General features: G+C 49.0%; 1 pseudogene; it reads left to right on the forward strand.

Annotated features, from left to right (window-relative positions):
* The first annotated feature begins 4,697 nt into the window (after positions 1–4,697).
* On the forward strand, positions 4,698–5,714 carry LOC136520259 (uncharacterized; annotated as a pseudogene).
* The last annotated feature ends 7,244 nt before the right edge of the window (positions 5,715–12,958 follow it).

Consider the following 12,958-nt stretch of genomic DNA (forward strand, 5'->3'; position numbering starts at 1 on the left):
AATGATTTAATGTTCCTCTTTGGATATCATCCTTTTTGAACGACAGCGCAAGAAATATAACCACCAAAGGCTATTAGACATGGAGATCGTCGCACTGCAATCGGAGCTCGCAAAATTCATCTTAGCCGAGGTATTGGAAAAAGATGGAGTATTTTCCATTGCACAATCCATGAGGTACAAGGACCAGTATGGCCTAGAACGGCTCGCTAGATTATTGTAAGAAGTCCGAGAAGCATGTGTGAAGTCCAAGAACATTTCTTTTTATTTTGAGGGATCGAGATGTGGATAAGAACATTTGTGGGGGGGTACGACCCCGGATACCCACGGTAGACCACATGGGCTGCGCCCTCAGGGGTGGCCCAGCCCACAAGACGAAGCCTTACGGGGCACGATCCTAGTCTATGCCTTCCACAAGACATCTAGAAGATATTATGAAGATACTACGAGATCCGTTAGGATATGTATGATCCAAAGATTCCTGTAATCAGTTATTACTTTCCGGTTATCTCTCAGATCTAACTGATTTGTAACCCTGCTCCCCGGACTATATAAGGTAGGCAGGGACCCCCCTCCAAACACACGCAATATCATACGATAGCGAATACAAACCAACAGACCATAGGAGTAGGGTATTACGTCATACTAACGGCCTGAACCTATCTAACTCGTGTTTCTCTGTTGCCTTCTTGTTCTTGATCTCACGCTCCCCTACCGATCAATCTACCTTCGTGGGATACCCCTCGGAGAACTGCCGATGATATTCTGTCGACAGTTGGCGTGCTAGGTAGGGGTGTACATGCTGTTTCCTTATCGAACAAGATGGCTTTGTCCGCAGGCTCTTCGTCCCTTTCCTAGCCCGGCCAGATCTTCACGGTCAGATCAAATCTCCTAGATCATCAATGCTGACGGAGTCAGAGAGCTCCTCGAGTCGGTGCAGATCATTTTTGCACCGACCACCCCCGCTCCTGCAACTGCAGATCCGATCTTAGAACCACTTCCGAGGTCGCCTTCACCAACAACTCACCGTCCGCTTCCTCGCTACTAGAGGAGGCAGATCAACAACGACGATCTGATCGAATCCATCGATCAGGTCGGACTGAAGCTCGCTGATTATCTCTCCATCGCCGAATCGGCTCTAGACACTTTGGTTCAGCACCGACCACCCTTCGATCCAAATCTATCGGAGGCTGCCGGAAAACTCCAGGAGTCATGGCTTTGCCCTTTGGGCTCACCAACGTCGCTGCCACTTGCCAAGACGCCCTGAGGTGCAAATTTGCTGACCAGGTGGAATGCGCCCATCTACTTGCCGACCAGGTCACCTTCCAGCCTCCGCCAGCCATCAACATGCTACACTTAGGCCGGTGCCCCGGAGTGCCCCTCCAGTCCATCTCAGAGGAAAATTCGAGCTCCGAGTCTTAGGGCTCTATGGAGACCCTCGCCGAAACCTTCTCTGAGCAACTCCTTCTTCCACCCTTCCGGGGTGGTGCGATCTTCAACGTCAGCGTCGATAGCCCTCCTCGGAATGGCGAAACCGAGGAGGAGCACGTTGCTCGGGAGAACCGGAACGTCAACCTCGCGTAGCGCCGAGAAAATGAGGCAGTCATTGCGAGGGCCGAGGCTGCTCGGAATAATCGGCTCGATTCACAGGGAAGATCGCTTCCGCTCCACCGTGACCTCGACGAAGAATTTCTCTGCGTTGACGGCCACGACGTCTTCAAGACTCCAAGCGCTAATCTAGCAGCGGCCGCCAATGAGCTCGCTCACCTCCCGCAGACGCCCGAGCTCGCCAAGGTCGCCGCCATGCTTAAAGAGGCACACTGTCAGGTTAATGAGATTCACGAGGATCAAAGACCTTCGTGCTCTACTAGCACAATTCGCGGATCAGCTACGCTGAGATCTAATCGCCACCCTAGTCAAAGCTGTTTCGCCGACCAGTCGCTACCTCTCCAGGGGGGAGCAGGGGGCCACCGCGCCGAACACCATCGTCAACACAACTAGGAGGTCAAATAGGACGCTCGAGTGCACCTCAGCAACCTTCAGGATGCACGATGGTGTATCGAGCAACGTCGCTTCGGTCGCCATGAAGACGAAGTACGTCGCCGCCAGGAGTACGAGCAGGAGTGCGGCAACCCAGACTTAGCCCTCGAGCCTATCGCTAACCGCAACGCTACAGATGACGGTGTCGACAACCCTGAGGGGCCTCCAGCTTTCACATGGGCGCTCCAAACACTTCGGTGGCCCCCGTGGTTTTAAGATCACTGGGGTCGAGCCCTACGAAGGAAGGATGAACCCGACACAGTGGTTGTAGGCTTACGCCACTACTATCTGCGCCACCAGAGGAGACACCAGTGTCATGGCAAATTATCTCCCCATCATGCTCATGCCACCCGCCATGAGCTGGTTTACCAGCCTTGCGCCGGACTCCATTGGATCCTGGGAAGAGCTGAAGAAAGTCTTCACCGACAACTATATGGCCACGTGTACTCGATCCAGCACCAAGCATGATCTCAACCGCATCAACCAGAACGTTATTTTCAAAATCTAATAAGCGACCCGTCGCGCTGGCCCACGCACCCGCCCACCCGCACCCGTGCCCGCGCCGGAGATGGAAGAGGAGGAGCTCATGCTAGGGAGGAAGAAGGAGGTCGCTGGCGTTGGAGACGAGCACCACGCCAGTGTTAGGGTTCCGGCAGGGTTCGAGAAAACTCAACCCTGGAAGCTCTAGAATGAGGTTCAGGGGGAGGTGGCCGCGACACGGCAGTGGTGGCGGGTTGAAGGGCGGTGAGCAAGGTGGTGGGGGCGTCGCCGCGTGGGCGGCGATGGGCAACCGGTTGGGCGGGGTTGGTGGTGGGGGAGTTGTTGCGGTACTCGCTGGCGTGGTGCAATGGTTAGCGAGGGCAGGGTTGTGGGTGCCGCGGCGACGCGGCTTACTCGCTGCCGACTGTCCGGGGGGGAGGGGGGAGGACTGATGCCGGTGAGCTCCTCCGTGAGTTTAGGGGAGGGCAGGGCCCGCTAGGCGGCGAGGAAGCCATGGCTTGGGGGTGGCGGCGGAGGAGGGAGCGCGTCACGGGGAGAATCAGGGGCGTCGCAGGATAACTCGGTCCCTGTTATTGTCAAGCAAAACGTAACAAAAGTACAGAGAATTAAACTCCAACGGAGGAGAATCGGCTCCCGCATGAGATCACCAAGCAAGAAACGTTTCCCCCCATTGACTAGCCAGCCAGACGTGTCTCCAGCCGATCGATCCAGCAGAAAGCCAGCAGGCCAGCGACGATTCTGCCGGACGAGGTCAATGCAAACGGCAAGAAGGAAGACACGGAGACGGAGAGACGACTGGGTTTTGGTAGGTAGGACTAGGATCGCAGCAGGCATATGCACACCACGCCACGTCCCGTCTATAAAAGACCATTGCCGAATTGGGCTGCCACTATTTGCAGCTTCTTCCCTCCCTTCCGCAGTTGGGCTCTCCTCCTTTTTTAGATAGAGGATTGCCAAATTTTGGCTGCCACCAAGCTACCTTCTCTCCCCTACCTTGTGGGCCTGCCGTTGCTGCCTCTTTCTCCCTCCTCTCTGCAGGGGGAAGGGGGAGAAGAGACCACCTGATCAAGACCTCGCCGCCGACATCACCGTCGCCGTCCGGCTGGTTTTGGTTCCTCTCCGAGCGTGAATGGCCGTGAGTGCTGCTGCTTCTTCCCTGCTGTCTGGTTTCTCTTTGATGTATAGATAACATAACCATGTTTTTGCTCAACTATGAGAATCTTTGTGTTCTTTCGTGTGCCGTATTAATTATACATCCCACCTTAATTATTTGGGCGTTTTTAGTATGAACATGCATCTCTATGCATACGCAAAAAATATTTAGTTTTAGATCTAATATATATAATATAACGTTTCATTCGTTCATGGTGCGCCTCTGATCTCACCTTAGTTTGGATAATTTAAAATGATTACAGTTTCTTGGCATATCACCAGGGTTGCCAGCCTCAGCCTGAACCATTTGCAGCTTTAAGTTAGCCATGAAGTGATGCTAGAATCATGCATGATTCATGGATAACAACATTATGCTGCAAATTATCTATCCGTTTCGATAAAATAGCATCGAAATGAATCCACCGGCGCGTTGCAAGTAGATTCATGGATGATGCACATACAACTCATGTCTAGCTAGATTCATTTCACGTAAACTCGTAATTGTATGTTCATCCTTCTTGAGATGAACAAGACTGAGATGAGCGGCTGTTCAAATGTATGTTTTGCCTTCTGGTTGAAGGTTTGTACACGTTCTATGGATAGGGAGTCTACTCTTATAATAAAACTATATATACAACACCCTTGATTGAACACGTCTTTTCTTCTTAGCATTGTTTAGAAACTCAATCACTTTTGTAAAGCATATAATCCCACGGTTCCGTTTCCTACTGGGAGGCACGTTGTTTTCACTTACAGCGCTGGTCAACGAATAGCCAACCACAGCTGTAAATCTGAATATTAACAAGGAAGGGTTGACCCGGATACAATATTCATGACCTCTTTTATTTGCTGTAAATCTGAACATTAGCAGGGAAGGATTGACTGACATCGTTGGTGTCAATTGCATCTTCACATAATTAAGTTGCCATTTGCATCATATATTCACAATCACCATTGCTTGCATTGGCACCTGAAAACATGGATTGTTCATTCCTGGACGTACTTGCATGCAGAAACGACCCACGGTGCCAAAGTTCGGCACCTGGGACAGCGACGATGTCGGGTACACGGTCTACTTCGACAAGGTGCGCGAGAACAAGGGCGCCACGGCGCCGCCGCTGCACCGGCCACACAACCCCAACGACCCCGAGGAGGGGACCCATGATGAGGGTCCCTCCGCCGTCGTCATCGAGGCCGGCGACCGCGGGAGGCCACCGCGACCGCGAGCCGCCGCCGAGGCGGCACCACGGGCAGAGCCACCGGCGAACGGAGAGCAGCAGCAGCGCGGCGTCCGACCCGGGCGGCAGCTGGGGCGCCGCCCACCAGAGCAAGTTCGCGCCGCCGCCGCAGTACTACCAACGCGCGAGCCCGCAGCCGCAGCCGCAGCAGCCCCATCACTATGGCGGCCACCACTATCACCACGGTGGCCACCAGCAGCAGCACCAGCCCCCGTCCGCGCACGGCCACCGAGCCCCGCACGCGCACAGGGAGCACCGCGCGGCGCCGGGTCCCCGGGCGCGGTCCGCCTCGCCGCAGAGCAACGCCCCAGTGAGTCTTAAACCGATCAACTTATTCGTCCGCGCGTTGCAGGCGGGCGTGATTGTTTTGTTGACGGTGTCCTGTCTGCGCGTGTGACAGAATCGTCAGCGGCCCTCGGCCGTGCCCAAGTTCGGAGTGTGGACGAGCAGACCGCCGCGTCGGCCGCGCAGGGGTTCACGGTGCAGTTCGAGAACGTGAAGCGGCACCGGGAGGTGGCCAGGTCCGTGGTGCTGGCTGTGCAGCGCGTGCCGTCGCCGCCGTAGGGCGCCGCGTTGAGGCGCCACCATCAAAAGACCCCTTTCGTGTCCAAGGTACGTACACGGTGATCACTAACAACATGCCTACTTTGTTTGGCACACCTCTATCAGAGAGTACCGTCGATCAGGTGGTATGGTCAATGGCATTTCATTGATCAATGCTACACTCCATTGTGCTGTGATGCGCAGATGTTTGGATGTTTCCTTCCCACCACTGCCAAAGGCTGAGAACGATGCATATATATCTTCACACATCTTGCTCCCCGTGACCTGTTTTATCAAGCTACGAGCGTTCATTATTTCATTCAGTAGCTTGGTACGTGAGAGAAGGTGAAAGAGAAGGGTGATCGAGCGGGAGATTTCATTACTACTATGCACATATTTTGATCGGTTTATGCACATGTAATGACCTACAATTATGCACATATCATAACTTATGTGTGATCCTGCATTTGAGAAACAATTTTGCTATATAGATGGGTTACTTGAGAGGGGGTAAGAGATACTCATGGCGGTGTTATCACTACCAGATTCAGCTTCTTTGCCGACTACCTCAGGCACTCAGCAAAGCCGCAAAGGGCGCTCGGTAAACAGTTTATCGGCAAAGACCTCTTTGCCGAGTGTACTTTATCGGGCACTCGGCAAAGTGCTAATCGGACACTCGACAAAGAAAAGTCGCCATGACGGCGGCTTTGCCGAGTGTCAAGGTCAAGCACTCGGCAAAGGTTGCCGCTTTGCCGAGCGCCGTTGACTCAGACACTCGGCAAAGGTGGTCACTATGCCGAGTGCCACCAGCAAGACACTCGGCAAAGGTAGCCTATTTGCCAAGTGTCCTGTTAAGACACTCGGCAAATAGGCGACCTTTGCCGAGTGCCTGGCCCGTGGCACTCGGCAAATCTGTGATGTTTACATAGTACAATGGCCTTTGCACTCGGCAAAGTATGTTCCCAGGTAGTCACTTTGCCGAGTGTCATAGCCATTGCACTCGGCAAAGTGACTGAAAATAGCTTTTTTATTTATTTTTACATCCCATCCAAACAAACAGAAGATATATATAACAAACATCATCAACACCACATATATATCACCAACACCACATATATATCACCAACACCACATATATATCACAAACGTCACATGTCTCACAATATATCACAAATAAGTTCACAAGTAATCCAAGTGCTCCATCATCTACAACCACAATTGCAAATAGAAGTACCATTAACAACCACAAGTATCATCTCTTCTCCTTTGGCCAATGAGACTGATTTGGTGAAGAATTCGCTGCAGCATGAGGATCGTTCGATGCCGTCGATTGATTCTGCACAAAGGAGAAGAGATTGCATGTGTAAGACAAGATAAATATATACCATACATGAATAAAACTTTCATACTCCACTAGGTTTGACCGTAAGCATGAACATACAAACTAAAACATTTATACTCACAGGAGTAGAATAGTGAGGAGGTGGAGGTGGAGGTGGAGGTGGAGGTGGAGCAATAGCGAAGGTGGCGGAACTACACCCGTAGCGGCGCCAAGACTTTGCATGTAATGAAAAATCTCCGCCATCCTCCGCGCTCAGCCTCCCGCTCGGCCTCCACCCTCTCCATCTTCGCCTGCATCTGCTCCGTATCCTCCTCTTTTGTCCTGTATTATAAGTCAAAAGGTTCAGGTTTTCAAATTTCAGGTTAGTAAACTTTAAATGGTGGTGGCCTGCACCAATTCTGCATATTGTGCAATAATTGTTTTTACTACGATTTTCAATTTACAGGGCCGGGGCTACCAATTTCAAATTTTTAATAATTAGTGTACAATAATGTTTTCCAAAAATGGTACTTTCGAGCTACAATTGTTGTTCATGAAGCTTGATTTCTTATTAATTCTTTGTAATTACCGTCTCAGTATTTTTTGTGCAGAGATGGATCAAGAGTGGATGCATCTGTCCCGAACGAATAAGCGGTACATGCATGACGTCAGCCAGTTTATCACCGATGCCAAAGCCTATGCTGGGAATGAGAACCCTGTCTTCTGCCCATGCAAAGATTGCAAGAATCATAGGAACTTTTGTCAAATTAAGTCTATACGATCGCACTTGATTACCAGGGGGTTCATGCCAAACTATACGATATGGACTATGCATGAAGAGGTTGGTGTGAATGTTCTGTAGGGAAATGATGATGATGTGGACATGCCTGACGTAGCCATCCATGATGCTGATGAAGAACCCGGTGTCAACACAAAACCTATGGCCACAGTTAATAATGTGTTTAGGAACACGCTAGCTGATGACACCGAGGATAACGATGGCATTTCTCAGCTGCTACGTAATGTAGAGACCGGTGAGACAAGATGGTAAAACACCATTGTATAGGAATTGTCCAATGAGCAAACTGGAAGCCGATATCATGCTGTTAGAGTTCAAATCAACAAATGGATTGAGCGATAAAGGCTTCGATCAGTTGTTAGGTATAATAAGAAAAATGATCATAGAAAAAAACGAGTTGCCAAAAAAGACATACTTGGCCAAGCAAATGATCTGCCCCATCGGCCTCGAGGTTGAAAAAATCCACGCGTGTTCCAATGATTGCATATTGCACCGTGGAGAAAAATACAAAGACTTGGACAAGTGCCCCAAGTATGAAGCTCCATGGTACAAGGAAGGGCCGTCAGATGAGGGTACCAAGACCAGAGGAGGTCCTGTAAAGGTCATTTGGTATTTCCCTATAGCTCCCCGGATGCATAGGCTGTTTGCATGCGCAAAGTCAGCCAAGCTGTTGCGCTAGCATGGCGAAGAGCGTAAGAAAGATATAATGATGAGGCACCCCGTCGATGGGCATGACTGGAGGACTGTCAATACTATGTTCTATAAGGACATTGGTAGAGAGGTAAGGCACCTTTGGTTTGCTTTGAGCATAGATGGGATGAATCCTTTTGACCAGGTTAGAAGCAATCATAGCCCATGACTAGTGACGCTCTATATATACAACCTTGGGTCCATATGAAGCAGTCGTACATCTAGATGCCACTACTGATCCAAGGGCCAAGACAACCTGGGAATGACATCGATGTGTTTCTGGAACCAGTGATCGATGAACTAGTAGAGATGTTTGAAAAGGATGTGCTGGATGTTTGGGACGAGTACAAAAAGGAACATGTCACGATCAAGGGAGTACTTATCGCTACAATCACCGACCTGCCAAGTCTAGGTTCATTGTCCGGAGAGAAGACAAATGGCTATACTGGATGTGTCGAGTGCTTGGACAACACCGATGCGGTAAATCTACCAAATAACTCAAAAATAGTTTGTATGGGGACACCGTAGGTTCCTATCTAAGGATCACCCTTACCGTAGGAATAGAAAAGATTTCAACGGTACTATTGAGAAACGCTTAGCTCCAAAATATCGAGACGGGCCTATGATACTTCGAGAACTCAACAAACTGGAGGTTGTCCTTAGGAAGGGGGACAATGCAGTTGCAGCGCCTGATGGGAGCGTTTGGAAGAAAAAAATCATTTTTTTGGAAACTACCTTACTGGCCATTTCTAAGTGTATGCCACTGTCTTGATCCCTTGCACATCACTAAAATGAGTACGCTAACACTCTTAACACCTTGATGGACACCGGGGGGACATCGAAGGATTCACTAGCCACACGCTTGGACATGCAACACTTGGGAATCAGGAAGGAGCTGCATCATGTGGAGCTAGAGAATGGCCAGTTCGAACTTCCGGTTGCGTCATGGACATTGAAGAAGGAAGAAAAGCGTGCGCTTATTTCTTTCTTCAATGAACTCAAAGTCCCGACGGGCTACTGTGCGAACCTGAAGAGGCTAGTGAACATGAGAGAACTTAAGTTCAACTATGGCCCTATGAAGGCCCATGACTGTCATGTCATTATGACTCAGCTGCTCCCTGTTGCCCTGCGTGGTATCCTCCCCCCAAAGGTCCGCGCCCCAATCATAAAGCTTTGCTCATTCTTCAACGCGATCTAAAAAAAGGTCATTGATGTGTCCACACTAGAGTAGTTGCAGCGGAACATAGCCGAAACTCTCGTTAGGCTTGAGATGCTTTTCCCGTCAACTTACTTTGATATCTCATTGCATCTGTTCATTCATCTTGTTGACCAAATTAGAGCCCTTGGGCCAATATACCTACATCAGATGTTCCCTTTCGAAAGATTGATGAAACTTTTCAGGAGGTATGTAATTACCATCTTAGTATTTTTTATGCAGAGATGGATCAAGAGTGGATGCATCTGTCCCGAACGAATAAGCGGTACATGCATGGCGTCAGCCAGTTTATCACCGATGCCAAAGCCTATGCTGGGAATGAGAACCCTGTCTTCTGCCCATGCAAAGATTGCAAGAATCATAGGAACTTTTGTCAAATTAAGTCTATACGATCGCACTTGATTACCAGGGGGTTCATGCCAAACTATACGATATGGACTATGCATGAAGAGGTTGGTGTGAATGTTCTGCAGGGAAATGATGATGATGTGGACATGCCTGACGTAGCCATCCATGATGCTGACGAAGAACCCGGTGTCAACACAGAACCTATGGCCACAGTTAATAATGTGTTTAGGAACACGCTAGCTGATGACACCGAGGATAACGATGGCATTTCTCAGCTGCTACGTAATGTAGAGATCGGTGAGACAAGATGATAAAACACCATTGTATAGGAATTGTCCAATGAGCAAACTGGAAGCCGACATCATGCTGTTAGAGTTCAAATCAACAAATGGATTGAGCGATAAAGGCTTCGATCAGTTGTTAGGTATAATAAGAAAAATGATCATAGAAAAAAACGAGTTGCCAAAAAAGACATACTTGGCCAAGCAAATGATCTGCCCCATCGGCCTCGAGGTTGAAAAAATCCACGCGTGTTCCAATGATTGCATATTGCACCGTGGAGAAAAATACAAAGACTTGGACAAGTGCCCCAAGTATGAAGCTCCATGGTACAAGGAAGGGCCGTCAGATGAGGGTACCAAGACCAGAGGAGGTCCTGTAAAGGTCATTTGGTATTTCCCTATAGCTCCTCGGATGCATAGGCTGTTTGCATGCGCAAAGTCAGCCAAGCTGTTGCGCTAGCATGGCGAAGAGCGTAAGAAAGATATAATGATGAGGCACCCCGTCGATGGGCATGACTGGAGGACTGTCAATACTATGTTCTATAAGGACATTGGTAGAGAGGTAAGGCACCTTTGGTTTGCTTTGAGCATAGATGGGATGAATCCTTTTGACCAGGTTAGAAGCAATCATAGCCCATGACTAGTGACGCTCTATATATACAACCTTGGGTCCATATGAAGCAGTCGTACATCTAGATGCCACTACTGATCCAAGGGCCAAGACAACCTGGGAATGACATCGATGTGTTTCTGGAACCAGTGATCGATGAACTAGTAGAGATGTTTGAAAAGGATGTGCTGGATGTTTGGGACGAGTACAAAAAGGAACATGTCACGATCAAGGGAGTACTTATCGCTACAATCACCGACCTGCCAAGTCTAGGTTCATTGTCCGGAGAGAAGACAAATGGCTATACTGGATGTGTCGAGTGCTTGGACAACACCGATGCGGTAAATCTACCAAATAACTCAAAAATAGTTTGTATGGGGACACCGTAGGTTCCTATCTAAGGATCACCCTTACCGTAGGAACAGAAAAGATTTCAACGGTACTATTGAGAAACGCTTAGCTCCAAAATATCGAGACGGGCCTATGATACTTCGAGAACTCAACAAACTGGAGGTTGTCCTTAGGAAGGGGGACAATGCAGTTGCAGCGCCTGATGGGAGCGTTTGGAAGAAAAAATCATTTTTTTGGAAACTACCTTACTGGCCATTTCTAAGTGTATGCCACTGTCTTGATCCCTTGCACATCACTAAAATGAGTACGCTAACACTCTTAACACCTTGATGGACACCGGGGGGACATCAAAGGATTCACTAGCCACACGCTTGGACATGCAACACTTGGGAATCAGGAAGGAGCTGCATCCTGTGGAGCTAGAGAATGGCCAGTTCGAACTTTCGGTTGCGTCATAGACATTGAAGAAGGAAGAAAAGCGTGCGCTTATTTCTTTCTTCAATGAACTCAAAGTCCCGACGGGCTACTGTGCGAACCTGAAGAGGCTAGTGAACATGAGAGAACTTAAGTTCAACTATGGCCCTATGAAGGCCCATGACTGTCATGTCATTATGACTCAGCTGCTCCCTGTTGCCCTGCGTGGTATCCTCCCCCCAAAGGTCCGCGCCCCAATCATAAAGCTTTGCTCATTCTTCAACACGATCTCAAAAAAGGTCATTGATGTGTCCACACTAGAGTAGTTGCAGCGGAACATAGCCGAAACTCTCGTTAGGCTTGAGATGCTTTTCCCGTCAACTTACTTTGATATCTCATTGCATCTGTTCATTCATCTTGTTGACCAAATTAGAGCCCTTGGGCCAATATACCTGCATCAGATGTTCCCTTTCGAAAGATTGATGAAACTTTTCAGGAGGTATGTTAGGAACAGATTCAGGCTAGAAGGGGGCATGGTTGAAAGATGGTCAACGGAGGAGGCCATTGAGTTCTGCACATATTATCTGGACATCAAAAGGGTCAGAGTTCCAGAATCTCATCACAAGGGAAGACTACGTGGCAAAGGAATGATCGGGGAGAAATCTATTACAGTAGACGACCTTGTTTCTTTCAGACAGGCACAGTTCACTGTTCTCCAGCAAGCCGAGGGTGTGATGCCATACATTGATGAACACAGGTAATCGCTGCAAACTCTGTATCCGAGCATGTCACAGGCTTGACTGGATAAAAAACATAAGGAGGAATTTGTCAGCTGGTTGCGACGTCGCTTGCTTAGAATAAAGTTGGGTAATCAACTGGATGCCTTAGCTAAGGGACCTTCGAGTACATATCTTAAGTACCAAGGGTATGAGATCAATGAATTCACATTTTACACAAAAAAGCAAGATGGAAAGAGCACATACCAAAATTGTGGTGTTCGTTTTGATGCTCATGACGAAAATGGCAACGTGCAGGCGACATCCTATGGTTTCATAGAGGAGATATGGGAGCTAGCCTATGGTCCGTTGAAGGCAGCTCTTTTTCGCTGCCAGTGGGTTCGGCTCGAGGAAATCAATACTGACAGCGAAGAGTTCACTACCGTTGATCTCACTAAGACCGCATACAGAGACGACCCCTTCGTCCTTGCAAGAGATGTTATGCAAGTCTTCTATGCAAGGGACAACAAGACAAATAGAAGGCTAAAAGTAGTTCTAGAAGGGAAAAGGAAGATTGTCGGTGTCGATTGAGTGACGGACGAAGAAGACTACAGGGGCTATCAGGATATGCCTCCATTCGGGGCGAACGTACCCCTACCTATCCTTCAAGAGGGTGACAGACCTGCTTACATACGAATTGATCACAATGAGGCCCTCATTGTTGATGCACCTAAAGATAGT

Source organism: Miscanthus floridulus, chromosome 18 (assembly GCF_019320115.1).
Source record: "Miscanthus floridulus cultivar M001 chromosome 18, ASM1932011v1, whole genome shotgun sequence".
Classification (NCBI taxonomy): domain Eukaryota; kingdom Viridiplantae; phylum Streptophyta; class Magnoliopsida; order Poales; family Poaceae; genus Miscanthus; species Miscanthus floridulus.